We start from the raw sequence: 27732 nt of genomic DNA, 5'->3' as shown, positions 1-27732 counted from the left end.
GTCTTATTCTCCCTGCCTGATGAGTCTGGGATAGAACTGAGGTTAAAGAAAGCAAAAAGAAAACAAGTACATTTCTAACTGGGTTGAAAGCACATGGGGTTGAACAGTGAGCAACTAAGGTTCATTAGCTGAAAAGTGGCTTAATTTCAATTTTGCCCTGGGAGCTGTCCGACTCTCAATAAAACTAAAGGCAAAGTATCAGCCCATTGCAACCGTGTTCTTTGACATGGTTTGCTGAGCTACCTCTTCTGCTTTTGGTTCAGTCTCTTTCCTCTTGATTGTGTTCTCCAAGCAGAATGGAGTTGCTACTTTACTCCTAGGATACAAGATATGCCTTCAACAACTGTTGAGAAAGAACGCGCCTCCTTATGGTTATTCAGAGTATGAGGAAATGTGATGGTGTTGGCTGAAGTGATTCCATGGACAAACTCACTGCCATCAGGTTGATCACAACTCAATGACCTTATAAGACAGGGTAGAATTGCTCCTGTGAGTAGCACAGACTGTAACCTGGGAGTAGAAAGCCTCATCTTTCTGCCACGGAGTGACTGGTGGTTTTTAACTACTGACCTTCAGGTTACCAGCTCAGTGTGTAACCCACTACCCCACTATGTGCCCAGACCAAGTAACTGACCCAATTTCCAAAGGGGCACCCAACAAACACGGAAACACCTACAGCCTACAACTTTCAGTGCCCTCCGTGACTGATCACGTCCCCTTGGAGCTTGCCTTTAAAGCTTTATGGAAGATTTAAATTCACGTCATCAAGGATGCACTGTTCTTCTGGAGAAACGCCTCAGGCAGATGTCTGCCTCTCCCCAAGTAACCTTTGGTTCTAGGGTGAGCCAGCCTCCTGAACAGCTTTGGGGTCTTCAGGAGTGATTTCCTGGTGGCTGTAGACATCAGGGACATTCGGCTGTCTAATCTGTTTCTGAAACTGTCTGACTCCTGGCTGGCTATAATTTGTCACTAGAAATTCCAGGACCTGAACAGCTTAACTGGTTGCCGAATGCAAACAAAAAACCATGGTAGGAGAGTAGAAAAACAATTCTATTTCATTGTAGCAATAAATGAATGGCCGGGACTGCTCAGGAGTTTGGGATCGTTTATAGGGTTTTAAAACCCAGATCATGCTGCTTACATCAGCACCATTCTAACGCACCTGCCTTAAGTCATGCGCCTGCACCACAGAGTCCATCCTGAGCAGACTGCTCAGTCTGCCCAGAGATTCCGAGGCACTTTCTCCATAGGCATTTATCTGTGTTCTGTCTTCTTCTCACGCATATTAGAACTGGACTTGGGACGTAGAGCTGAAATCTGAATTGTTGGGGCAAGGAAGGCATAGGAGATTCTGACAGGAAATGCAGTGTCAGGGACCAGATTGGAGGGATTATAAACCTGAAATGAAGCAAGGTTGAAAATCCAGAAACCCCAAGTAGCCTAGAGTACATTGTGAAAGGACAGGAGCCCTGTATTGAGCACACCGTAAAGGATTTAGTAGGATCATGTTTCTCCATCCCACAGGCCTGGCTGCTTGGGATCAAAGGGGGCTTACATTATTGAGGAAGATGATGAAATCACCTGCAACTGGCTCTGTGCCTTCCCTGGTCCTTCTGCCCAGGGAGAGCAGTTTTTGGTTGTACAGACAGAGAAGGTAGGGAGATCAGGAAGAAACTGACGAAAGGCGAGAGGTGTTGAAAGAGTTGTTGAAGGTGAAAAGGGGACCAAGACTGCGGGGTCAGGTAATTAATACTAATGCTTTGGTGTCCACAGCTGAGAGACTACCTCTCCCCGTCTCATGACCAGAAGAACTACTCTATGAGCATGATGGGTGATCTGCCTTCTCACAGCTTCACTTTTTTCTCTTAGGTTTACGTTGCAAGGATACTGACTGGCCCCAAGAGATGAAATCTCAAATATCGGTGAGTTGGAATGACTTAATTTTCCTGAACACTAAGACTTCGATTCTCTGTCTTGGGACAGAAAAAGGCCACCAACGTGTAGGCATTTCATGCCTTAGTGTTATCTTGGGTGTTTTAGTGTTTATTTTTCTGTTTGGGAAATATCTCCGAGGTTAATATTAAGAATCCAGGGCACTAAGATAAGGAATAGTTTTGGTAAAACTGAGTATTAGAATACTAAATGTTAGAATCAGAAATTCAGGAGAGACAAGATGGGAGAGTAGGTAGTAGGAGACAGGTTTATTTTATTTATTTATTTATTTTTAACCCATGTAAATGGATTTTATTCATAAAATTCAACTACTTGGATTGTTTCTAACTTCCACAATGGGATGCCACCTGTTCCTTGAATAAACGGGACAACCTCCATTATGTACTAGTAGACACATTATTAAATTAACCCATTACCAGGTATGTAGATTCATGACTATGCTAATGGAAAGACAACAGGTTGCTACATTGTCAAGCCAAACCATTGTTTGCATTATGAAGAAGCTTGGGCATTAGATATTATTTGTATATATCTTCCTAGTAGCTTAAGAAGGAAGATGATTGATTTGCAAGCACTCTCCTATTGCTCTTCAATTCTGTAAACTCATCTTCATTCAAGTCGGAATGATGTACTTATTTTTCTCTTGATTTCTTCTTGGAAACATAGGTTATCTAGACATTTAAATAATCCCCAAATACTTGGGGGAGAGTGTTTCAGAAATTTTTAGGTTATTGATTTCTAGTTAAACTCCATTATGGTCAGGGAATGTACTCACTTGATTTACATAATTTAAATTTATTGATCCCCCTCCCCCCTGTTGTTAGCTCTTTCTGAGAAGAAACAGATACCTTTAATTAATAGAAGGTGAAGTGTGTAGGGAACAGAAAATCAAAGGAAATGAAGTGAAAGGAGTTTAGAATCACCAGATAAAGATTAGAGCTGGCCCTTTATCTAAAGCCAGAGAATTCGCTAACTTAAGAGGTATAAAGTCCATGAGAGCCCCTATTACATAAAGGGGAAATAGGTTTAATACAGACCCAATGACAAATTACAAGAGTCTGGCGAGAAAAGCATTCAATGTCACAGCCACCCCTTTTGCTTTGGGATCTGGCAGAAAAAGGAAAGGCAAAAAGAGTCCCAACGGGAGCCAGAGCCAGTATTTCAGGTAGTGAGCAGGAGCCAGAGGCAAGAGAGAGAACAAAAGGTCAATTCTGGTATTGTAAGTCTTTGGGATGTCTGTGACTCTTGTAGACAGGAGGGTTTCCAGGTATCTTTCTGGTTGGTGTTGATAATTCCAATGGGCTTGGCACCAGCTTTTGTGAGCTGATGCTGACGTCACTCAATCAGGCGGGAAGAAGGGCAGAGTAAGCTTTGTAAACAGAAGAAATGTCTGCTGCTGCCCTTAGGAATGCTGCCATGGGAAACTCGACCTGTGGCGGTCCCCGTCTCGCCCTCGCTCTGCTGCTCTGCTCCCCGGAATCCGAGTCCATGCTGCAGGCTGCCGGCCTTGCTCCGCGGGGTTCTGGGCTGCGGGCAGGGGAGACAGGTTTATTATAGAACACCTGAGAGGGATCTCACCATAGTCAAAAGGCTCTCTGTCCAGAACAGCAGGGTTTTATAGGATTCATCAAGGGGAGCACATTTGTGGGCAGGAATACGTGATTAGCCAATTCCAGGAACCAGGATCATCTTGTGGAAGTGTGGGGATTACTGATCAAGATGTTTCTGCAGGAGGATGTCCGCCCTTCGCACACGATATAACAGAACAGGTTGTTCCTACCAGTGGGGGTTTTCTGATTAGACATTATCCTTCACGGAGAGTATTAACATTTGAAAATACACTACTTGCACTATACATCTATATATGTAATATCTAAGGATGTCATCTTACATTCTGGGTATATTTTTGCATTTAACTTTTTTATCTTTTCAAATGTACTAAAATTGAAAAATTAAAACGAAGCTTCTCAGGTGCCACCATATACCTTCAACAGCCATCTGCAAGGGGGTTTTCCAAAATACCGGATGTGAGGGCGATAGTGCATTTGGAGTTCGTTCCACCAGGTCAGATGATTAATCAAGCTTTCTATTTAGAGGTTTGAAATGATTGCATAACAGTGTGCAATAACAAAGGCCTGATTTGTGGCAGTCGGGGGACTGGTGTTGCCACCATGACAATGCACCTGCTCACACAACCATCTCAGTGTGCCAGTTCATTGCCAAAAGACAGCATGCCTTCCTTGCCCCATGCACCTTGCTCACCTGGCCGCACTCCCTGTGACTTTTTCGTTCCACAAATGCAGAGGGACATGAAAGGACAGCAATTTAACAACTTAGAAGAAGTGAACAAAAAACTGAAGGAGGGGGACAAACAACAGTAACATGGGTGACACAAACAGCAGACAGTGTGAGATCTGAGAATAATAATTTCTAATACATCAAGGATTCATGAGGGTGGGAGGTTGGGGGAACCTCAAAGACGAGCTGATACCACGGGCTCAAGTAGAAAGAAAATGTTTGAACATGATGGCATCATATGTACGGATGTGCTTGATAAAATTGATGTATGGATTTTTATAAGAGCTGTAAGAGCCCCCAAGAAAATGATTTTAAAAAGGAAAATTAGGGAGTTACTGTTAGCCCTTTAAACAAATGAGTTTGAAGAATGTTCTCAAGAATGAAATAGAAGATTTGACAAAGTATTGAGCATATTGGAGAATACTTTTAAGTTGTTGAGAGTGTTTTGCAAAAAACACTTTTAAATACATACCTTTTAAAAAAATTTCCATTTTGGGGGAAGAGTACCCCTTCGTGTAAGAGACAGTCTAATTTTCAGTGTTCAGATAATAAATGTTAGAAGAGGATATGTAGGACAGACTGAACAGCGGGTGACAGTTGATTGAAGAAGCTTGAGAGGGGCCTCTGACCAGAGTAAAAAAAAAGCCCTCTCTGTACAGACTAGCAGGGTTTTATAGTACCAGTCAAGGGGAAACTTTTGAGTACATTTGTGGGTAGGATACTTGGTTTTGCCTGTTTCAGGAACCAGGACCATTTGTGGGTGGGTAAGAAATTACTGAATAGGATGTTTCTGTGGGTGGATGTTTGTGCAAGCAAGTGGGGGTGGTGGTGGCTCTGCTTATAGACATTAGCCTTCATCTGGGAATATGATCAACAAATATAAAATATAGAATTAGTCTTTTCTATTTTCTTACTCATTTCCAACAACAGCTGCCCACGCTAGACTTCTTTGACCCTAACCACTTGGAACTAGGTAAGATCTAACAAAGTTAAAAATTGCTGATTTTTGTACTGCGAAGATAAGTAATTCTAGCTGAAATTTGAGACTCACATGACACCCTCATTGTCCTGCTATCTATAAGTTGGAAATCTTCCTTTCATCATGACAAAGTTAAGAGCTGAACAGAAATTTTCAAGGATACATCAAGAACGACAAAATACTGTATTAAAAGGACATGTGGGGAAAAAACAAGGACTTAGAAAACCAACAAGGAAGGACATTGTGACGGCCAGAGACTACATCAACTAGACCCTCCCGGGTAAGAGTAGAAGCAGAGTCCAACCATTCAGCTGGGTCACAGCCTGATGATGCCTCTTTGTATAAGAGAGAGATGGAGCAGAGTCTAAGTCTCTTTGCCCTTCACCTTCTGCTAAAGCAGGATCTTATGTCTGGTTCCTTAATCTCTTGTTGCATCACCTGCCTGCAGCAGACTACCAACAGGGGATTCATTTGGCCAATTTCGGGTTCACATCACTTCTGTATCTACCATTCTGTGCCCTGGCTATCTCTGCTTTGTCACCTTGCTTCCCAGTTTTCAGCTTCAATGAGTCAGAAGTATCACTTGAACTGGAATGGACTTACAGGTCTCTACAACTGTGTAGCCATTTCCTGAGAGAAAGCTCTTTCTACCTCCAAGCATCACTGATGTGCTTCTGGAGAGAACCCAACCTAACACAAACATGCTCAGAATTTCTCTGAAGGAAGCTGATCGAAGTGAGGGAAAATTCAAGCCTTGATTTGAAATACGGAGGGATTTTGTGGGCAAAATATTGCGTGATGCACAAAGCATCAAAAGAAGAGGGAAGGAATACACAGAATCACTCTATCTATCTAGTTATCTGAACTGGTCACCAACCATTCCAAGTGGTATCATATGATTAAGAACTGATAGTGCTGTTAGAGTAAACTAGCTTCTAACAACCCAGGGGTCCTCAGGTGCAATTGTATGGCGATAAGATATAAAGATTATAGTAAAGTCATAGAAGACAGGAAAAATAGAAAATAAAGGGCCAGACACGTTTTATAGTAGCATGCTCACCTCAGCCCCTCTTGGAGGTACAGGTGGAGTTGGGAGAAAAGAGGGGGAAAGAGTATATTTCTAACCAAGGCTTATATACACTTAGGGGGTGTGCACACCTCCCCCTTCAAGGTGTCAGCCTCACACGTCGTAGCTTTCCCTTGCTTCTGACACAATTTCAGTCTTTTTCTTTACCCCTGTAGGAAGCCAGCCATGTGCTTTAGAGTGAGCCCCTGGTTCCCTGACTTCTGCCCTATTGGATCCCAGTTCCCCTACGGCTTTGATAATTCTCTGGAACAATTCACATAAGTCACACAGTGAGCTGTGTTCATGACTCTAATATTAATTTTTGTAGCAAAACAGGACAGAAATGGATGCCTGAGGTCAGGTCTGAGAGAGGTGCCATTACAGAGCTTCCATACTCCCAAAGAGAAGTGATTTATCCATTTTGATTTTTTTTTTTCATTTTGAATTCTTAAAGGCATGTGTTCTTAAATACTGCTTAATTTGTTCAAATTGTTTCCCAATTTCTCCAATAAAGTAATAAATCTCTGAGACCTATTTTGTACATACCTTGTACTCCTCACAGATTTTACCCCAAACCAGGTATGCAGTCATGTTTGAAGAACTTGCTATGGAGAACTGTGTTCTCTGGAAAGAATTAGATGAACTTCTTCAGATGCAGATTCTTTGGGCTCATTTTGTTAAACTCTCCTTGTGAAAATGGATGGTGATTTGCGCTCTTTGGCTGAGGGACGACGCCAGAGGCAGATGGAGTGTCTTGGAATCACTTACTAGGAGTCTTTCCTTCCTGCAACCAAGGAGCCACCATGGCCACTCACCTGATAAAGCGATGCACATCCCTCCTGAGAGAGGCCAGCCCGGGTAGCCCATTATGTCTCCAGTTGGCCGACTGCAACTCGCTACGATGACCCAAGGACTGACTTTCTCAGCTATCTCACCTAGTTCCCACTCCTCAAGTTCCTTAACTGAACTTGATGAAAAGGAACCAGTGTTTACACCCTACCCAGAGCGCCAGGAAGTAGACCAGCTCATTGAAAAGGCCACCACCCCAGAGGTGCTACTAGAAATATCTAGTGGTGGTCACCGCTTACACCAGAACCATGCTGCCCTCATCCTTAACCAGTTCTCGCACTTGCTGTCTGAGAAGCCAGAGTTCATCAAAGCCTCTTTGATTCAGGATGCCCATTTTCAGCAACTTCTCCAACTTGCCAACAGTCAGATAACTTCTGTCTGGCATGGGACCCTTGTGAAGTTGCTGCAAAGCCTCGATTCACTAGCACTCCCTCAGACCTCACGGAGCTAGTCAGTGGAGCAGGAAGTCCGATGGCGAATGTGGAAGTTCCAATAGAAGCATCTGGCCTTCCTGGCTGAGACCAGCACCACCTATATGCAGGACTGGGACTCAAGGGAGCTGCTGATAGAGCTGCTTGTGAACCTGGAGAGCCGCTGGGCTGAAATTGAAGATGGTCGCACCACCTCTCAGAGCCACTGGTGAACCGTCTGGAAGACAAGTGCCTGGAGCTGGTGGAACCATTTGGCCCTGATGAACTGTGAAAGGTGCCACTGACTGGCAGTACAGAACTGTAGGTCAGCGCCTTTGCTGCGGGCCATCTCCCATCACCTGGTTCAGAAACCCTTTACTTTGACGAAAGGCATCTTGATGGACCTGGCTTATGCCTATGGTAAACTCGGCTTCATCAGACCCAGATATTCCAGCGATTGACAGCTGATCTACTGCCCCATGTGCCCAGCTTGATGCACAGTGAGGTGGCCCGCTGCTGTAAATCCTTGGCCTTCGTCGAGTGTTTGAATCTGCCTGTTTGAAGCCATTGCCCAGCACATCTTGAACAAAGCCCAGGACATCACCCTGCTGCTCTGTGCAATGTGGTCTAGCTTTCGCACGTCTGAACTCCCATCCGGAACAGGAAGATCGGTTCTTCAGTCTGGTGCAAAAGAAGCTTGCATCAGAACTGGCAGGCCTGAGTCCTGCTCTGCAGGTAGAGGTGATGTGGGCCTTGTGTGTGCTACAGCAGCTTCAGGAAATAAAGCTGCGAACTGTCCTCTCTTCCGGATTATACACCCAGTTTCTAGATGGCAAGACTCCTAAGGATCAGAATGCCTTTCAGAAGCTTCTGCACATCAGTGCCACTGCCCAGCTGGAAAACCCTTTGAGTACACGAAACCCCTTTTGCCAGACTTGGCCTTGGTTCCAGGTCCACCACCCTTGACAAGAAGGTGACCCCTGCAGAAGGAGCTTCAGGAGACCCTCAAGGGGCTGCTGGGTGGTACCCACAAGGGCTGCTTTGCAGTAGACACACAGTATGGCTGGGTTCTGGATGCTGAGGTGCTGCTGGACACTGAAGGCCCAGTTTCTTAACCTGAGGGACTTTGCTGCTCCTCATCTTGCTCAGTCACCAAGGAGCCAGCCACTGCCCTCTGGAGCAAAGAGGCTGGCCTTCCTGAGATGGCAATTTTCCAATTTCAATAGACGAGCACAGACTTACTGGACCGCTTCTTCATGAAGCGACGCCACATGCTGGCTGCCGGTTTCCTGGTCATCGATGTTCCTTACTATGAGTGGCTGGACCACAAGTCTGAATGGCAGAAAGGCGCCTACCTCAAGGACAAGATGTGCTAAGCTGTGGCAGAGGACCTGGCCAAATGACCCCATGCCCTCGGCATGGACTGCATGCCTGCGCTTCATTGTGGTTTCCTCCGAAGCCTAGCCATAGGCGCTAGGCCCTGGGGAAAAGGTCTCCCATCAGGCTGAGGCGTCATAGTACAGGACTTTGGCCAGCAGCTCTAAGGGGTGGATTTTCCTCAAGTGAATAATAAATGTTTAATTTTGGTGTTCCCCACCAATAGGGTAAAAAAAAAAAAGTGGTGATTTGCTATGTTTTGTTTTCTGTTTATTGTAGGAACCAGTGACACTAGAGGATGTCACTGTGGTCCTCACAGAGGCAGAATGGATGTTGCTGAGCTCTGAGCAGAAGAACCTGTACAGAGACGTGATGCTGGAGACATACAAGAATCTGCTCTCCTTGGGTGAGGAAGTCCTCTCTTCCCTTCATTGTTTCAGTAGGTGAAGCAATTAGCTACCTGCTGTGAGCCAACGGAATCCCAGTGGGGGAGTGGTGAGACACTGGGATGCTAATCAGTTAGTGGTTTGAACCCACCAACTGCTCCTGGGGATACACATGGATCAATCTTCTTCCATAAGGTTTACATGGTTGGAAGTCCTGTGGGGAAATGGCTCTGTCTGATAGGGTCAGTATGAACTAGAATCAGCTTGACAGGAACAGATAATTCTGTTATTTTGTGTACCAAAGATTTTCTACATACCATAGTGTATGCTCAAGTATTATGTTTCAGATTGGTGGTTCTAACCTGTTCAGGGTCACTAAGGAAGAAAGGCCTGGTATCTGCTTCAACAAAAGTACACCAAAAAAAAGTATTCTGGTGTTTCTAACTCTGAACACATGGTGTGGGTGGCCATGAGTTATAATGGACTTGGTAGTAACAACGTTTCTGTCAGGTAGCATTAGACCGAAAACCACAAAGTGGATGTTTCAGACCCACCAGGCACTCCTCAGGAGAAAAATCAGCCTGTCCACTCCCATAAAGATCCACAGCCTCGAAGACTCCCTACATGGAGTTGCTAGGAATCAGAATCAGCTCAATGGCAATAGATATGTGACAGATCATATCCTAGATACTGAGCGCAAATTAGTCCATATCATCCTTAAAACCCCGAGTTCACTGGGTTTAACCTTGACTATGAAGAGACAGACAACCATCAGGAAGCTTTTATACAGACATTAAAATAGGGCATGCCCAGTGGTGACGAGTCTATAAAGTGAAAAGCGAGTAGTGGAGCAGCAGAAAGACGTACTGAGTGTGACAGTGGCCTTAGCATAGAATGATTGTGAAGCTAACACAGGAGCGGCACCGCTTTGTTCAGTTGTACATGGGGTCAGTGCAAGAAGTGATCCACAGAAACAAACTAACCTCTGCACGTCTAACAGATCTTTCTCTTTGTTAACTCATTTAGCTGGGTCAAAGGGACAGGTCTAGTGCTTCTCTTCTACTTCCACGTTCCCCGAGTGGTGCCTAGGGTCTTCAGAGCTTGCAGTTGGCCATGAGAGCAGACAGTTGGTCTCAGTTCTGGATGAAGGAGGTGGAGTGGAGATTAGGATAAGTGGAGTGTGCAGCTACTGTCTCCAGGAGCCAACTCACTCCGTCCTTTAAGATGACATTACAGCTGGATGATGCCTGGCTGCAAAGAAAAAAGATGATAGTCCTCACTACGATATGGGCAGCATAGTACAGTGGAGTAATTTGGCTCAAACAAAATGACAGATAATGTCACTCTCTTCAATTTTTTTTTTTGGGGGCGGGGGAGGTGTTTGAAAATTTTGGGACTGTTAAGTGAAAATGTCCACAGCAGGTTAAGTTCTCACTCAGTGGTTTGTACACAGCTTGCTCAGTGACACTGGTTACAGTTTTCTTAGTGTCTCAACCGTGGTTTGTTTGTTTTATCTAATCTGTTGTCATGTTTCCACTCTGCCACTTGGGCTCCTCCACAGTGGTCATAGACACTGTTATTCCAAGTGGGAGCAAAATGTTGAGGAGACTATATCAAAGTGAGTGTCTGGCTCAGAGGTGTGAGTAGAAGGAAAGGCTGGTCAGCAGGCAGAAGCACAGTATCGTTGGATGCTTGCTTGAGAAATTCTAGTTTGACTGTTGAAGAGGGTTTGGATATGGGTTCTCTTGTCCTATAAAACACGATGAAATGTCACATCGAGTTTTTAATGTTTTAAATCTTTATAGAAGCAGACTGTTCTAAAATTGAGTTCTCGATAGGATAGGTTCGAACCACCCACTTTGGGAGTACAGTACATCAGAGTGCTTTCATCAGTGAAGTGCTGGGAGTCCTTCTGGAGTGCAGTTGTCGGGGTAGGCACGTGGAGTCAGTTCTGGCCCACAGCGGATGTAGACACAACAGAACGAAACACTGCTGGTCCTGCACCATCCTCCCTATTGGATTGCAGTACATCTTGTGATTGATAAAGTTGGACCATGAATGAACTTTTAGTGGGAAACCTATCTATCGTGGTATATATTATTAGAAATGTGGCAGTCAAATCATCATTAGTTGCCATCAGGTGAATTCAGACTCCTGGTCACCCCAGGTGTTAAGAGTAGATTACAGAGTTCCATATTGTTTTTCTACCCTGTGCCCTTCTAGAATAGACTACTGCCCCATTGAGCTCTTGGCAGGTTTGTACCATCAACTTTCTAGATTGCTTCCAAGGGCTGCAACCACTGCCACACCTGGAGTCTTCTAGATTACATTAGAAAGTGTAATTTTTACAAAGGGAACAAAAATAAATGCTTGATGGGGAAAAGATATGTTGTCTATATTGTCTGTTATAAATGTGCTATTAAGATTGTTGTTGGTTGCCATCAAGTGGACTCTGGCTCATGGTGAACACAAGGGTGAAGAGTAGCTTAGAGCCGTTCCATCCTATATCCTTCTATCAGATTGCCAGCATGTCACCAGGCTGTCTTGTGAGTCAGCACCCTTTCAGGTCCCAGTCAGGTGCACAACTGTGTGTACCCCCAAGGGACTCCAGCAGTGAGATTCTGTCTGTCATACGAGAAGGCAGCACTGCCCGGGAAGCCGCACTCATAGCTGTTCTAACACAAAACTCTCTCTCCTGCAGAACCCAAATCAGAAACCTCCCCCTGTTCCTCCTGCCTCCTGGCTTTCTCCTGTCAGCAGTTCCTCGGGCAGCACGTGCTTCAGATCTTCCCAGCCTTGTGTGCAGACGATCACTTCCATCCAGGGGATGCCAGCCCACAGCCCCAGAGGCAGCCAGAGCAGCACCATTCTGATGAGAGTTGCAAGAGTGAAAACACACAAGGTTGGGACATAAAAGATATCTCCAACCCCTTGTGTGGGGGCACAGGGGAGAGAGAGACCTTAAGGGCATCCTCTAGTCCAGCCCGAAGACAGTCAGCAAACTCGGGAGAAGGCAACAGCACATTGGTAGCAATGGAGCCCGACTCATTCCAAAGGGTCAATACCTTTATGGAAACGGACAAAGGGTTAAAGGAAGTTGAAACCTCAAGATTTGGAGCAATCACTTGTAGAGACAATGAGGCAGACATTGGCCTGAATTCAAAATTTACCGCAAAGCAAAGGACACATGCAGCAGAGAAAACACATTTATACCGTGAGTGCTGCCAAGGCTTTAACCAGGAATCACTTGTCCTTATGGAGCAGAGGACATGTGCACAGGCAGAACCTAATGTGTGTGACAAATCTGGGCCAGGCTTTAGCTACAAGCCATCACCCACCAAACACCAAAAGACATCCTCAGGTGAGAAGCCTTATGTGTGTAATGAGCGTGGGCAAGGGTTTAGCTACAAATCAAATCTTATTACGCACCAGAGGATGCACTCAGGGGAGAAGCCGTATGAGTGCAATGAGTGTGGGCGAGGCTTTTGTTGGAAGTCAAATCTCAGCAGACACCAGAGGACACACTCAGGGGAGAAGCCACATGTTTGTAAGGAGTGTGGACGAGGCTTTCCCTGCAAGACAAATCTCATCACACACCAACGAACACACGCAGGGGAGAAGCCACATGTCTGTGAGGAATGTGGACGACTTTTTCCCTCCAAGTCAAGTCTGATTAGACACCAGAGGACACACTCAGGTGAGAAACCTTACCTGTGCAAGGAATGTGGACGAGGTTTTGGCCGCCAGTCAAGTCTCAGGACACATCAGAGGACCCACTCGGGGGAGAAGCCATATGTGTGCAAGGAGTGTGGGCGAGGCTTTAGCTGCAAGTCATATCTCATCAGACACCAGAGGACACACTCAGGGGAGAAGCCATATGTTTGTGAGGAGTGTGGACGAGGCTTTGGCTGTAAGTCAAGTCTCAGGGGACATCAGAGGACGCACTCAGGGGAGAAGCCGTATGTGTGCAAGGAGTGTGGGCGAAGCTTTCGCTACAACTCAAATCTCCACGTACACCAGAGGGCACACTCAGGGGAGAAGCCACATGTTTGTGAGGAGTGTGGACGAAGCTTTACCGCCAAGTCAAATCTCACCACACACCAAAGGACACACTCAGTAAAGCCACACGTGTGTACAGAGTGTGGACAAGGTTTTAACCAAATGTCACGCCTCATCATACATCAGAAGACACACTCAGCGGAGAAGCCCCATGTTTGTGAGGAGTGTGGACGAGGTTTTCCCTGCAAGTCAGTTCTCATCAGACACCAAAGGACACACTCGGGTGAGAAACCTTACCTGTGCAAGCAATGTGGGCGGGCCTTTTGCTTCAAGTCAAATCTCAACGCCCACCAAAGGATACACTCAGGTGAGAAACCGTACGTGTGCAAGCAATGTGCACGAGGCTTTGGCTGCAAGTCAACTCTCAGGAAACACCAGAGGATGCACTCAGGAGAGAAGCCATATGTGTGCAAGGAGTGTGGTCGAGGCTTTGGCTACAAGTCAACTCTCATCAAACACCAAAAAACACACTCGGGTGAGAAACCTTACCTGTGCAAGGAATGTGGGCGAGGCTTTCGTTGCAAGTCATATCTCATCACGCACCAAAGGATGCACTCGGGTGAGAAACCTTACGTGTGCAAGCAATGTGGACGAGCCTTTGGCTGGCAGTCAGCTCTAATCGCACACCAGAGGATGCACTCAGGGGAGAAGCCACATGTGTGCAAGGAATGTGGGCGAGGCTTTAGTTGCAAGTCAACTCTCATCATACACCAAAGGACACACTCAGGTGAGAAACCTTACCTGTGCAAGCAATGTGGGCGAGGCTTTGCCTGCAGTTCAGCTCTCATCAGACACCAGAGGATGCACTCAGGGGAAAAGCCAAATGTTTGTGAGCAATGTGGACACGGCTTTACCTGCAAGGCAAATCTCATCGCACACCAAAGGATACACTCGGGTGAGAAACCTTACTTGTGCAAGGAATGTGGGAAAGGCTTTAGGTGCAAGGGGAAACTCATCAATCATCAGAAGATGCACTCTGGGGAGAAGCCACATGTCTGTGAGGAGTGTGGGCGAGGCTTTATCCAGAAGTGTCTTCTCATCTTACATCAAAGGATCCACTCGGGGGAGAGGCTACATGTGTGCAACAAGTGTGGGCGAGACTTTACCCGCAAAGCAGGTCTCCTTAAGCACCAGCATAAACATTCAAGAGAAGCCACATGTGGACAGCTATAAGTAAAGTCTCAATAAATATCAGAAGGATCACTCCAGAGGAATCCTGAGTTTGCTGTGAGTGTGGGGACCCAAAGCCCATCTGTAGACAACTGGACATCCCCTTACAGAAGGGTCACAAGGAAGGAATGAGCCAGCCCAGGTGCAGTATAACACACAGGAAACACAACATACCTCAAGTTCTTTAATGCTTCCTCATGACCCCAATTCTACCTTACTACTCAGGCTAGACCAGAGTATGCACATGGGTACAGATAAGAACTGGAAACAAGGAGTCCAGTACCTATAAAGCCCTCAGGACCGATACTGAGAGTAGCAATACCAGGAGGGCAAGGGGAAGGTGTGAGGAGAAAGGGGGACCTATCACAATGATCTACATATAACCCCCTCCCAGGGGTATGGACCACAGAAAAGTGAGTAAAGGGAGACATGTCAATTGAAGACACGAAGAAAGAATTGATAAATTATCAAGGGTTCATGAAGATGGGAGGATGGGGGGAAGGAGGAGGGGAAATGAGCTGATACCAAGGGCTCAAGTAGAAAGAAAATGTTTTGAGAATGACTGCAACAAATGTGCTTGACACAAAGGTTGGATATGTGGATTGTGATGAGAGTTGTACAAGCCCCCAATAAAATGATTTAACCAAAACCAGAGAATCTTTAAATATATAGCTAGGTAAATGTACCAGCAAGTCAAACCTTTGTTTGGGGAGAGGAATGGTCTAGGTTTTGGAGACAGGATCCAGGTGAAGAGGTGATACCCCAAATGTAAGGGGCCCTGTGACACCAACACTGAGGCGGGAGGTGAGACCTGGAAGAGCTGGCCACGAGGGAATTTGATGCCAGGAGTGTCTTCTGTCTCCCCAGTCCATCACTCCCTGAGATTCCACTTCCCTATGGGTAAGGTGGGCATGAGGTGCCACTTGGAGGAGACAATGAGATCCTATATAACATGGTTGATGGTGGGAAGTGTTCCATGACCAACCTGGGGCTGGTCTCCATCCCCTCTTCCATTGCATCTGCAGGTTTTCTCTCTCGGTGTGAGTGTCCCTGGCAGTCCAGTTTTGGGGTGGGTGACTGACACCAAGCCCAGTGGGGATAAATGCTTTGCTGGCTCACAGGAGCTGCCACACTGCCAGTGGAAGTCCACTGAGACCCCACTGTACTCCTGGAAGGTTTGGGAGGTGAGTGTGGCTTTGCGTCTGCACTGATTTATAAAGCAACTACTAAAATCACTATTGTGAGGACTTTGAAACTGTCTTTGGAGTCGAGTGGTCTGGGTGTGAGTCCCGTCTGGACAGCGCCTCCTGTTGCATCGGTCGAGGGTTCACTGCTGGCTGTGTCCCCACTGCCCACAATTGAACAATTGAGGGCCCTTGAATCATCTATGATTGAGAGGTGGAGGGAGGAAGATAAATGATGGGAGGTAGGCTTCCAGACTGGCTAGAGGGGAGGCATTGTCCCATCTGATCTGTGTGGGGAGAGCTGCTCTGGACCCTCTTCCCTCCACCCCACATCCTAGTAGACTGGATCAGGGACAAGTGCTGACCCTCAGCACTGCCTCCCTGTTTCACTGCAGCACCTCAGTGACTGCCAACTATTTGACTCAACCAGCTCCAGAGCCCCCAGCCAGTGACATTTTTCCAACATGCTGGAAAAGTCATTAGGATAGAAGATCCCACGACTTGGTCTAGCAGACCCAATCAAACAGCAAAAAAATGGTTGATGTGAAGATTTGGAATCATGGCTACCCTATGTATTTCATAGCAGCTCTGCTCCACAGACATTTCCATGGCTAGTACCTTTCAGAAATAAAGCACCGGAGCATTTTTTTCTGACACAACTCTGAGTGTAATCCGACTGCCAACCTTTCATTTAGTAGCCCAGCACTTAACTGTGTACCATCCAGGGCAACAGACTGAAAAGTGGAAAAGATTGGTAGGGCAAGATGACTCCACGCAAGCCCATAAGCAAGCGAAAGACAGTGGTCTAAATTGTGTAGTTCAAGAAATAAGTGAAATAGCTGGAATATATGTGTTTTACAGCATGCACAGAATATTGAAAACAGTATCAAGTTGAGTTTGGCTCATTGGTGACTGTGTGTTACAAAGCCTCACCGTTATGGTTTAACTATATATTGAAGTCTTGTCCCAGTTTGGAAAATGAGCTATTTGTTTTTTGTGTTAATGAAGTCCTATTAGGGTAAGGTAAGCGCTTGAGTTAGTTAATTGTGCCAGCCTGGCCAATAATCACATGTGGTGCTGGTTGAAAGGTGGAGGGATAAATGGGTGGTGAGCCTCACCTTTCTAGTTCTCGGGTCTCTTGTTTTGTGATGGTTGCATCGGGTGCAGCTGCCTTAGCAGTTCCCTGCTTCAGCTTGCAAGATGGATTTCCTACAAGACATCCCCAAGGAGAAGCCGCATGGATCTATCCCGATGCAGCCCTGGGTGCTGGAGCAGCCGTGTGGAGACCCCTGCCAGTGCTGAGATGCTTACACGTTCACTGACTCAGCTTTCCTCCTGCAGTCGGCATTATTGCCTCTGTTTTGTGAGGTGAAGGACTTTGTGGACTGGTGTTGGGTATGGGTTAATGTTGGACTTGTGGGCTTGGGCAGCATTGGGTTGGGATGTTTTCGTGATGCACATTTTCTTTGCATAAAACTCTCTCTTATACATGAGTTGCTGTGGATTTGTTTCTCCAAAATACCCAGACTAATACAGCGCTAAACCCAATCCTATCTCAATTTTGTCTTATAAAAATGACATGTGAAGATACATGTACACACAGCCAAGGAATGCCCAGACATCCCTGACACAAGCTGCCAGAGACAAGGATCTTCCCCTTGAACAGACAGACAGAACTTGGCCCCGCTGCTGCCTTGATTACACTCCTAGCCCATAAAAAGGGGCCTTAGTGGTGTAGTGGTTACCTAATGGGCTGCTAGCCACAAGATCAGCAGCTTAAAACCACAAGAGGCTTTTACTCCTGTAAAGAGTTGACAGTCTCGGAAATCAACAGGGGATTATGAGGACCCACCCTGTAGCACCAGGTAATTTAAGACCCCACCCTAAAAGACAATAACAAAAGCCGAGAATTATCCTTCATTTACTTTCTGTCAGGCACTGGCTAAGCTTTTTAATGATTTCTTGAAAGGCCCAAGACCTATCTGACTGAGTCATGTAGCCTTCCTGTCTTCTCTAACCCCCTAGCAGGAGACCGAGACAGTCAAGTGTACCCAGCAGTCTCGGAGAAGTTGATTCCTCTCACTTTAGAGCCCAGGCTTTCATTTCCTACATCTTCTGACCTCTGAAGAAAATCCTGGATCACAGCATGTCCTCCTTTCCAAAAGGCCCTGCATCTGCCTCCCACCTAGGTCCCTGGCTTTGTTAGGTAGCAAAATAGGGGACTATACCTCTCACATGCCTAGGGGCCCCTAGAGGAAGTTGGAAGCCAAGAAAGGCTAAAGAGCAAGCACCAATTCAGGCCCGAAGTTGGAGTGGCGGGTGGTACACCTGGATTGGCCCAATCAGGGCCAGGTGGGCTTAATTCAGTCTATGGAGTCAACCCGTACCTACCACGCCACCTGCAGAAGGCCCTAAAAACGAACCTGGAGGCCACATCTCTTTTTCCAGCTGCTCCTTGGCCTTCTGCTTGGCAGGGCTGAGGTTCCACTTGGCCAGGCCGTGGTTTCTCTCTGAGTCCTCAGGCCACCACACTTGGGTGTGCAGTGCCTTGAGGATGCTTATGTGCATTGACTGTAACACCTGTAACTTCTATCCTTTATTAAAACCCACTTGGATCACAAACTAGGCTTCAGTGTGAATGCTTCCTTGTACGAAGCCAAGGACCGAGGTATTTCCCACCCAAGGAATCTAACAGCTTTTGATCCTGCCCCTTCAGGCCCTCTATTACACAGGAGCCAGTTAAACCAGCAATAGCACAAGTCTGACCTCAACCCTCCTCCATTCCCTTGCCTGGAATCTGACAGGGTAAAGCCCAGAGTCTGAAATGTTAACTCCCAAGCCTAGAGAACACTTGATCTCCAGCCCTCCCTGCTCCGTTTAAATTCATTCCAACCAACCTGCTTATACAACTTGCTCTCACTCTTAGTACCACTATTCACTTACCTTTGCCTTTGCTCCAGCTGTCCTCCCAGCCTGGGGTACAACTCTGAAGGGTGGCACACTGGCCGCTCAGCGTGTTAAAAGTACTCCTGGGCCATCCAGAAGAACACACCCCAGTCTTCCACTTGCTAGTCTGTGACCCGTGGAGATGGAACTGAGGCCTGAAGTACAAAAATGACATGTGAAGATACATGTACACACAGGGAAGGAATGCCCAGACATCCCTGGCACTAAGAAGCTACCAGAGACCAGGATCTTCCCCTTGAACAGACAGGCAGAACTTGGCCCTACTGAGTGAGTATAACCTGACCTTGGAGGATCTGATGCCAGACTGCACGAACCTATTTGGTATGATTTTTTGCATATGCAGCCTCATGTTCAAGCCAGAATGTTGTGCTTGGGTGGGTGTCCTACTGTTCCTTAATAGCTTTGCGAATTCCCAGAACTGGAAATGAGAAGATATCAAGCAGTGATGAGTAGTTTCCTATCTATAGGGCTCTCGATCCCGCTCTTGGTGATGCCAGACTAATTGGGTCCCATTCTGAAACTCCTCTCATGCCTGGTCTTGGCTTCTCAGTCCCCTTCCCTAAGGGAAGTTGCCCTGAGCTTTATTGAGTGAAGTGATGTCAGGGCTCTCAGCTGAATGCAGGCCCCCAAGCCCCTTAGGGAGGAAAGGCTTGGCCAAGGCAGGAGGGAATCATCCTAGGCCTACACCTGTGCCCTCCCTGGCTCTGCCTGCAGAAGTGAAATATTATCCATGTTTCTGGGTATTTCCACTCCTTTCTGTGTTGAAATCGGTTAATAACAAGGATTCTTTTTTACTCCAAATGATACATAATATGCTTCTTGGATTGACCTTTCCCAGCAGAGTTCTCTGCAGAGGCACGACAAGGAAGAGATTCAGAACATAAGCTTACCATGGCTTTCTGCAAGCTATTGATAAGCTGGCCAGCTAGATCCAGGGCAAGGAAGAAGAGTGAACAATAAAGGAATCCCAGCACAGAGAGAGATGCACAGCAGAGAGACACGTTTCCTTATCAATACTTCTCTAAAGAAGGCAATGAAAGGCTAAGAAGAGTAGGATATGCACCCAACCTGTTATCAGTGACCAAACTGACCCTTGGGGTGGCAGGAAGAATCCAACCAGGGTCCTGGCCTGGCTTCCAGGACACAGCATGAGCTGGAGGTTGCACACCCATTTTCTGTAAAGGGGAGGTGCACTATGAAAAGCCAGCTAATAATGGAAGGTATGCCAGCAGCCAGCCCAAACCAGAGGGTCCACCATCAGCAAGCAGGATACAACTCTTCTATTTTCATTGATCTGTTTGCTCTCAGACTAGCTTGGGTGCCCATCTGCACAAGCCTGTAAAAGTTAATCCTTTTAATAAACTCACTTGTTCTGCTCGTCTTCCCTATCTTTCTCTCTGCCCCCTATCTTACTTGCATGACAAGAACTGAGAGGACAGGCCTGAAGCTTTCCTCATCTGGAAAACCGAGATAAGGGTAAGTATGTATATGAATATGAAGTAAAGTAAGGCAAAGTGTCTGCACAGACTAGATAAAGCCCAGTAAATGGCGTCAGGTCCCGCTGTTCATCTAGTAGAGGTGCCAGCTGCATATTCTGGGCCCCATTCATCTCCCCTTGTCTTATCTTTTCTCCTCTTGCCTCGTGTGTGTCTTTGGTGGCTGTGCAAAGAAGCCTTGCCTCGGATATTCCAAAGCCAGCATTGTATTAGTTAAGACACTCAGCATCAGCCGGGAAGTAAGTAGAATCAACCCAAGCCAGATTACAAAAATAAGGCCTCCAGAAAACTGCAGGTGGGAAGCTGAGGTCATTCAGACTGATCACATCACTCAGAAATAATGTTTCAGAGTGTTATACTTTAACATCCTTCACAACCAGGTGAGAACCAGGTGAGACTTGTTAGAACAGGCATGTCTAACCCAGGGGTTTAATGTCCCGATCAGAATCATTCCCTGGTGTTCCTGCTGGGTTGATTTTACATCTTCCAATGCCATACTAATTTTTCAGTATCTATTTGATAAATTACAGGATCAATGGTAACAAACGAAACCTACAATAGTGTGGATTGGCCCTACCTTACAAATAAGGATTCAAACATATCAGTGATCATAAAGATGTTACCAAAGTAGCCAATCTTTCCTTCTGAAATACACAAGGTATTGAGAACCCTAACTGATAGATGTTGTTGTTGTTAGGTGCCATCGAGTCAGGTCCAACCCAAAGCCACCCGATGCACAACAGAACGAAACACAGCCTGGTTCTGTACCATCTCCATAATTGTTCCTATGCCTGAGCCCATTGATGTAGCCACTGTGTCCGTCCATCTCATTGAAGGTCTTCCTTTTTGCTGCTGCTCCACTTTACCAAGTATGTTGTCACAGGTTTGCCAGAATAATAAAGATCTTAAGATGGCAGATAGGGCATGGATGTAACAAGACCATGTTTGTCCGCCTACCAACTGCTCAACAATCTTGGTACAGCTGTCTTGTGCTTTCTCAGACACTGTGGATTTTCTGACTTAAGTCCTCAGTTACATGTGTGTCTGAGGTAGAGTGCAGTTCATCCCTGGGAGTTTCCACATCAGTTATCACTGATGCAGCTTCTAAAACATTCCTTGCGCCTTGAAGATCCAGGATTCAGTGTCCCAGAGTGCCATGGCACCCGGCCTGGGTCCCCAGAAGCCTGGGTCAGTGTAATCCATTTGGTGTATACCACCAAAGACACTCTCCAACTAAGGTCCCCCAAAGCATTTTCAGTCATTCTTCTCCCCCAACTGGGGGTTGTATCCTCCCTCTTGTCCTACCAACAGACATGCATTTGTGTTCCCAGACATGTTTGTTCCCTTCAGTATCACTTATCCCTCTGATAAGGCTGTCTACCTGTCCAGGAAGACCTGATCATAGCTTTGCATGGCACCACTCAGGAGATAACACCCCCTTCCCCTCCCTTGACCATTGGATCCTACTGGCATCAGGCACCCTCTGGCAGTGGCCTTCAAAATACTTTAAACTTAGAGTGGATGCTGTATGGTTCTTTGGCACCAATCAGGCTCTCTCTGGATGCCCTACAAGCTTGAGCTTGTGCCCGATCTGCTGCTTGTTCCTATAGTAGTGGATGTATACAGTATTTGTCCTTTGGTGATTGACTAACTTCACTCAACATAGTATCTTCCAGATTTCTCCATGTCTGGAGGTGTTTCATAGTTTCGTCACTGATTTTTAGGGATGTGTAGTATCACATTGTGTATATATTCCAGAAGGTTTTTTGGGTTTTTTTCTTCAGTTTTTTTACCCCAATCTTCTACTGATGAGAATTTAGGCTGTTTCCAAATTCTTGCTATTGTAAACTGTGCTGCATGAACATGGGGGATCATCTATTTGTTTGTTATCTGTTTCTTATTTCTTTGGGGTATAATGCTGGGTTATACGGTGTAATACAGTTCTTTCAGATATAAATTATAAATCCTGTCATCTGAGGAATTTCTAGGTAAGTTCAAATTGCTGAGTTTTATACTAATAATTGAGAACTTAATGCATACATACTATTCTGTGATGCCTTACTACTGTCTGATTTTGTTGTTACCTGCAGCAAGTTGACTCATATTGGCTGCATGAATAATAAACTGAAGCACTGTCTAGTCCTGACCCAACCATCCTCAATCGTCACATTTGACCCCATTGTTGTAGCCCCTGTGGCAATCCATAACATAGTAGATCCTTCTCTTTTCCCTACGACTCTAACCAAGGATGAAGTCCTTTTCCAGGGACTGGTCTGTATTAATAATATATTTGAAGTATACGAGACAAAAGTCTCACCAGCCTTGTTTCTCAGACCCACTCTGACTGTACTTCCTCCAAGACAAGTGTGTTTTCCTCTGACAGTGCATGTTATTTTCAATATTCTTCAATGAAGCAATTCAAATGCATCAACTGCTCTCTGGTCTTCCTTAGTCACTGTCAACTTTCACATGCACACAAGGTGAATGAAAATACCAAGGTTTCCTTAGGTCAGGCTCACTTTAGTTTTCAAAGTGACACCTTTACTCTGTGCTTTATGTCATGTGATTTCTTGAAAGTTACTCCCATGAGTGTTGGTGATGGATCCAGGCAAAATGAATTATTTCCCCCTATTTACCATGATTATACCTATTAGTCCAGTTATGAGGATTGAGCTGTATGTTACATTGAGTGAGATCCACACCGAAGGCTGCAGTCTTTGGTGTTCAGTAAGAACCTGGTGTCCTAGCATTCAACAAATGAAGTTGTGTCATCTAGCTATCAAAGCTTGTGAATAACCCATCAGTCCTGATGCCTGGTTCTTTTTTATTTTTTAACAGTTTTATTAGCATCCATTCACATGTTAAACAATTCAATAATTCAGTCATATCAAGGAGAGTTGTACAATTATCATCACATTCAAATCTAGAACATTCCACAAGTTCTACATGTATAATTCAGTGCCACCTCATTCTTCACAGAAGCCAGTTCTAGAATAACCTGCTCCGCATATACACTGAATAAGTATGGTGAAGAGACAATCTTGATTTACACCTTCCTGAAAATAAACCATGCAGTATGCATCAAGTCCCTACTCTGTTTGACCAACTGCCTGGTGATCTCGATACAGGTTCCACCTGAGCACAACTAAGTGTCCTGGAATTCCTATTCTTCTGAGTGTCATCCATAGTTTGATATGGTACAGTCAAATGACTTCAGAGTCAATACAACACAATTAGACCTTATGGTACACTCTTTCAGCCAAGATCCTTCGGATGTCATCAATGATACCCCTCATTCCATGTCCTCCTCTGAATCCTGCTTAAATTTCTGGTGTTTCCTTGTTGAGGTACTGCTGCAATCACTTTTTTATTATATTCAGGAAAATTTTACTTGCATGTGATATTAATGATACTGTTCAATAACTTCATCTTTCTGCTGCACAGCCCGTTAAGGTTAACCGGGAGCCCCCTAGGACAGCCTGCTGACTCATCTTCCAACGCAGAGGACAGAGTTGTTCACTCGCGCTTCCATCCCGTCCAGACATGTTCCATTAATCACACCATATTGCAGCTTGTCCACTTAAATAAGTTTTTTTAAACTAGAAAGTAAGTTTCTTGTCAAAATACATCATTTTCTGATCTTGGGTCTCTGTAGGGGATTTCACCAGTTCCCCCCTACTTACTATCTGCTTGACCTGATGACTTGCCTTGGACAATGTATGTTAAAGGAAAATAAAATTGTGATTTAAAAAAAAATTTTTAATCATTTGATTGGGGGCTCTTACAGATATTTTAACAATCCATATATCAATTATATCATGCAAACTTATACATATGTTGCTATCTTCATTTTCAAAACAATCTTTCTACTTGAGCCCTTATTATCGCTCCTTTTTAAAATTTTATTTTATTGGGGGCTTGTACAACTCTTATCACAATCCACATATACAGCCATTGTGTCAAGCACAGCTGTACATTTGTTGCCATCATCATTCTCAAAACATTTGTTCTCCACTTAAGCCCTGGCATCAGCTCATTTTTTTGCCCTTCCCCCCCCCCATAAACCCTTGATAATTTATAAATTCTTATTTTGACATATCTTGCCCTGTTCGACGTCTCCCTTCACCCACTTTTCTGTTGTCCGTCCCTCAGGGAGAGGAGGTCACATGTAGATCCTTGTAATCAGTTCCCCCTTTCCAACCCACCCTCCCTCTACGCTCCACGCTCCCAGTATCACCACTCACACCACTGGGCCTGAAGGGATCATCTGCCCTGGATTCCCTGTGTTTCCAGTTCCTATCTGTACCAGTGTACATCTTCTGGTCTAGCCAGACTTGCAAGGTAAAATTCAGATCATGATAGTGGGCGGTGGAAGGAAGCATTATGCAAGTGGCAGAAGGTCTGTAAATCATTGGACTCCTTCATGGCTCAATGCTGACCGTTGTCCTCATCTGGATGATTTATCTTTGTGTCATCTTTGTCCTGTTTACAGCTTAATAAATGTGTGTGTAAATTTTTTAATTAAGGGTCTCTTTTCTTCCTTAGAATTGCCTTTCTGGTCATGGTGGGGAACCTAGGGCCTAGCATGCATGTCAGATATGTTTTTGGAGACATCTGGTAGGGGAGCTTGGTGTTGAGATAGGCTATACTGGGCAGCACACATTTTGATGCCTCAAATGTAAGACTTGTTACTCACTGTATTTGACCTGCTGATTAAAAAAAAAAAAATCAGCTCTACTTTCTGAGATACAGAGCATATACAGAACATACCATTCTTCTGTTGGTTCGCCCATAAAAAATCAGGATATTTTAATTTTGTGCTTAAAGTAGTATCTTTAAAGCTAGAAGAAATGTTAAAAATTAAAAGAATGTGCTGTATCAAAATTTACTTATTTCATACCAAAAATACAGATTTCTGTTATAAGCGTTCTAGTTCTTTGACAACAACAAGCTCCTTGTACGATTTCAGAGAGTGGGATGTGCCAGGATATTCCCTTATAAAATTCCCAACAGTGGTCTGCCAGCCTTCTGTGAATCCCATCCTCCTTGGTATTTGGCTTCCATTGTTGTTGCAAACCACACTGCTTAGTGATAAAGCTATTCACATTGCCAGTCAAATGTCGAAAGAACTCAATGAAAGCTGAATCTAAGTGGAGACTCAAAATGGATTGAGGGCTATAAATGTAAACCGTACCCTTACATAAACCTGATGCTCAGAATTTACCGTAGATACTCAAGTATAAGCCGCCCTGAATAATAGCCAAGGCATCTTATTTTACCACAAAAACTGCATTAAAAATGTGCTGGGCATACCACGAGGTGTAGAAGGGACCAGGTATCAGGGATCAAAGAACAAAAATATGATAGCAGTGGGTGCCCATCTTCCCGATATGATCACTGAAGACAAATGTTTGCATAATCAAATGTGAAGAAAGCTGATGGTGCCCGGCTATCAAAAGATATAGTGTCTGGGTTCTTAAAGGCTTGAAGATTAACAAGCGGACTTCTAGCTGGGAGGCAACAAAGCCCACATGGCACAAGCGCACCAGCCTGTGTGACCATGAGGTGTCTAGGGAATCGGGTATCAGGCATCAAAGAACAAAAAAATCTTATCATTGTAAATGAGGGTGAGTGCAGAGTGTAGACCCAAAGCCCATTTGTAGGCAACTGGACACCCCGTTACAGAAGGGTTGTGGGGAAGAGACAAGCAAGTCAGGGTGCTGGGTAGCAACGATGAAACACAACTTTCCTCTACTTCTTAAATGCTTCCTTCCCCCACTATCATGATCCCAATTCTACCTTACAAATCTGGCTAGACCACAGGATGCACATTGCGACAGATAGGAAGTAGAAACACAGGGACTCCAGGACAGATGATCCCTTCAGGACCAGTGGTGAGAGTGGCAATACTTGGAGGGTGGAGGAAAGGTGGGCTACCATCACAAAGCAAGAGACCTGAGAACTCAAAAGGCGAGGCTCACCAAGCCATTAATCCCTCTGCCCTTCAATTAATCCCACATGTGTTTATCGACTAGGTTGGCACAATAAACTAACTCATAGGGGATGGTTTACAAGTGTGGATCTCTGAGATACAAGTGGCTCAAGACAATCACAAGTTAAAGTTGTGCAAGGGAAACTAATACTTGTAGTCAAACCATTTAAACAGCATTATTTCAAGCATCTGGATAAGCTTTCATTCTGATAGACTTAAACAAGCAGAACTACACGCCTGTGCACTGAAAGGAAGAGAGCTAAAGGCAGTGTATGTGTTTTTAAACATGAACTTGCCTCCTGCTCTCTGTAAGCTGTTTTGGTTATGCCAAGTGCCACTAATTTAACGTGCTCTCATACAATGTCTTGCCATTTTTGAAATGAAAAACATTTGGTCATGACGTAGTTGCTTTTTAAGGTACGCCTTGTTAAATTTCAATTAGTGGTTTGTTTGTTTTTTCATCTATGTTTATAGCCTTTTCTCTCCATGGTGAAATTTCTTCTTTTATGTGACTATTTGCTGTGATTTTTTGAAAAAGAGCTTGGAAGATTATTTCCTGAAGTATTGGAAAATTAATGCCTGAGAAATTATCTTTGTTTCAGTTTTTTGCAGAAACAACTTGGTGGTGGTGGTGGCGGTGGCGGGCTGCATCTTCCACTTTATTTTCTTTCCAATGTGGTTTGAAACTTTGGGGGGCAGGTTTCCCAGGTTAATTGGTATTCCTGTGAACACATGATAATTTGATACTTTTGCCTGGTAGTTAATAAGGCCTGATTTGGTTTGATATCCCTTGGGTTATTGACCATTGACTGGCGAAGCTCTAGCTTGTAACTGATGAGTACTGGGCTATATAAGTGACTGAAAAACAAAAGTTTTGTAGCTTCCTCATGGAGAAGGGAGCCAGGCTGGTGCAGAAGCAGAGCCATGTATGAGCTGAACCAGTTAGTGGCAGAGATTCCCTGATGGTGGAGAGGCCAGGACAGCAGAACTGTCCAAGGTGCTGATGGAGACCTGCATCAGAAGGGACCATTTCTGCTCCTTGTGCAGAAAGGAACCCTGATTGGCCAACTGCCAATTGTTGTATACTGGCAAGCCTCTTAGCAGTAAGTGTGAGACTTCCCAGTGAATTGTAGGTGAAGAGCAGGGGCTGAGGGTGGGGGGAGGGTTGAGTGCTGAGAGGAGGGGGAGAGCAAGTTGGGGCACAGCACCTTGGAGAAGTTGGGAATCGGGCATATTTAGGGTCTATCTCATAAGACCAGCTTTCTTCTGACTTTTATTCATGAGATTTCTTTGTTTACTGTGCACTGTTCTTTCATGTCCTTCTTCCACTCCCTTACTCTGTCATCCCCACTGGTGAAGTTCCAAATAGAGGTTACACTGTGGCCCTCGGTCTTGGCATGAAGATGACATTGATCACAGCTATAATTGCTCGATGGACATGGCACTTGAGTAAGAAACAAACCTGTAATACTTTAAGTCACTGAGGTTTTGAGAGGTGGTTTCTTACTACAGAATAACCCAGCCCACCCTAAACATCCAGACCCTT

General features: G+C 45.2%; 1 long non-coding RNA gene and 1 pseudogene across 1 annotated transcript; one reads left to right on the top strand and one right to left on the bottom strand.

Moving 5' to 3' along the window:
• Window positions 1-2732: 2732 nt before the first annotated feature.
• Window positions 2733-14779, bottom strand: LOC123522296. Its single transcript, XR_006680576.1, has 2 exons — window positions 10302-14779; window positions 2733-3480 (listed from the first exon to the last, which is right to left on the bottom strand). It is a non-coding gene; the product is annotated as an uncharacterized LOC123522296 (long non-coding RNA).
• Window positions 6447-8958, top strand: LOC101642199 (annotated as a pseudogene).
• Window positions 14780-27732: the final 12953 nt, after the last annotated feature.

This window comes from Echinops telfairi, unplaced genomic scaffold, assembly GCF_000313985.2.
Source record: "Echinops telfairi isolate 266 unplaced genomic scaffold, ASM31398v2 ScPeMD7_5592;HRSCAF=6446, whole genome shotgun sequence".
Classification (NCBI taxonomy): domain Eukaryota; kingdom Metazoa; phylum Chordata; class Mammalia; order Afrosoricida; family Tenrecidae; genus Echinops; species Echinops telfairi.
The sequence above is the reverse complement of the archived record's forward strand: the minus strand, read 5'-3'. Positions and strand labels throughout refer to the sequence as shown.